The sequence below is a fragment of the Penaeus chinensis genome, chromosome 34 (genome assembly GCF_019202785.1).
Source record: "Penaeus chinensis breed Huanghai No. 1 chromosome 34, ASM1920278v2, whole genome shotgun sequence".
Classification (NCBI taxonomy): Eukaryota; Metazoa; Arthropoda; class Malacostraca; order Decapoda; family Penaeidae; genus Penaeus; species Penaeus chinensis.
In genome coordinates this window covers 8,261,205-8,263,704 of record NC_061852.1, presented here as the reverse complement: position 1 = coordinate 8,263,704, position 2,500 = coordinate 8,261,205, and positions in this window count along the sequence as shown.

The following is a 2,500-nucleotide window of genomic DNA, read 5'->3' as shown; positions in this document are numbered from 1 at the left end:
AGTAAGAGAGAGATAGGAGAAGCGGCTCCGCTGAACTCTAATTCTCCTAATGCTTTTGCCAGAATCATAGACGAAAAATCAAAACAATGATGCGGCCTGATATTGAATGGCCAATACCACGTAACAACAACTGTCCTTGCGCTAAAGTACTACTAGTGATTGTCAAGTTTCTTCTTGTTCAATCATTGAGGTCATTCATTCTTCATTCTTTATTACGATACTCATTAACGTCTATTTTATTGTAATCCTTACATTATAAGTTATCAGTCATCGTTTTTTAACTAGCATTTATTGTCAAAGATTTGGAAAATACGTAAAGTAATTTAATTACAACTTATTTTTATTTATACCTTCACCAAAACAAACAAAATACACAAAACACACAAAAACAAGAAAATCTTGCCTCTGCGTTATATTACAAAATTGTAATATATTGCCCTAATCCTAACAAAGAAATTACCAACCGAATAAAACAACAAATGGCAGAGAGATCTGAAGGGGAGGGGGGGGGGGGGGGCGACGAACGCTACTGCAGGAACTGCCTAGTTACCGTAGCCAACAGTAGCATTTTTCCTAATTATGTATTAATTGATTAACTTTACTTTAATACTATCAGGAGATTATATGAATTTTAAACAAATACCGACACGTTAATTTGTAAGATAGGGAATATTCCAGTTACAAACATGATTCTCCTCTGTCATGCTGATTACAATTGTGATGAAAAATAATTATGGCTTTAATTGTGAACGATGTTGCTTTCCTTACCAGTACAGTTATTAGTATCATTATGATTATCACTACTGTTATTGTTGTTTTAGAATTATTACAATAACTATTAGTGTTGCCATTGTGATTATGGTCAATATTAGTATTATCATTATAACTGAGGTTATCATTATGATTATCATTATATATATATCATATTCTCTTTTTTTCATTGTGTTTTTCTCTTTTTTTCATGAAAATTACTACTACCACCACCACTTCTTTTACTATTAGAGTATATACAGTCGATTAATAAACTGTACGTGATATATTATACCCACTGTATCATAAAAAACAATGATTATAAACCAGTAAATACATCAGAAATAAAATAACTCCCCCAACAAACTAATCTTCAACGAACCTAAATAAAAAAAAAAAAAAAAAAGTCCCACAACTGACCCATTTTCTCTAAAAAACGACTTTGAAAGTTCAGGGTCCAGGTCGTCTCTACTGCAAAGCATTGTGATTTCGACAGTGTTTTAGGTCGTTCAATCAGCGTGGAGTGGGTCTTATGTGCTCTCAACGACCTTTGGTTTCATCTCCACTGCGCGGTGGCCTTTTGATTTGGAAGTTTTTTTCTGGTGGAATGTGAGAGGGTGATGATATATATATTTGTGTATGCATTTATATATTTGTGAGTGTGTATATTTATATATATGTATAAATCAATCAATTAATCAGTCAATATGTGTGTGTGTGTGTGTGTGTGTGTGTGTGTGTGTGTGTGTGTGTGTGTGTGTGTGTGTACATATGCGCTGTCCCGATTTACATGGTAGACATACATCCTTACCATTTCATGTATTTTGCTGTAATTCTGCTTCGTAGTCCAAACCTTCAGGAATAGGGCGATACATTTTTAATCTACTGCATATGGAGAAAATGATTTTGCTTGTCTCCTTGTGTTTTTTTTAAAGTGTTGTTGTCTTTGCATTTATTAATGGTGACAGAAAATAAATAGTCAATGTGACTTTCTGAATTTCCTATATCTAACGTTTTGACTACAATTAGTAAATGAAAATAACTAATGATGAAAAATGATTATAAGTTTATGAATAAGATAAAAAAAAAAACAACCAGAGAAGGAAAATAAGGAAAATAATCTGATTGAAGATATGATAACTGACACATTTAACATAGTAAGAACGAATAGTATTAATGACTGAACAAAAAAATTGAAAATCACTAATTGTGATGCGTGATTTTTAGTTATTCATATCTGATTTTGGCTTCCCACGAATTCTCTTATTGTAACAATATATATATATATATATATACTAGCATGAAATAAGACTTAGAATAGGATGAAACCAATTGTATGCAATAAAAGAAACAAGACGAAGATGTGGCATATAATACTAATGGAATCATAAGAGTAGTGGAAGACTTTTGCAGGGATCTATACAACTTAAATGAACAGCCACGGATAGCAGCGAACGCGTTAACTAGAGACGTACCTAACGTCACAACAGAAGAAATAAAAAGAGCTCTTAAAGGTATGAAGGGAGGGAAAACACCAGGTGAAGATTCTAACCAGCCTAGAGAACAGGCAGGCTTCCACACTAGATTCTCAACAACAGACCACATCCACACGCTCACTCAAATAATAAAAAAAAAAAATATACGAATATAGGAAACCCCTGTGTATGGCATTCATTGATTACAAAAAGACATTTGACTCTGTTCGAAGACAAGGAGTATAGGAGGTATATTGTAAAATATTGTAAACATT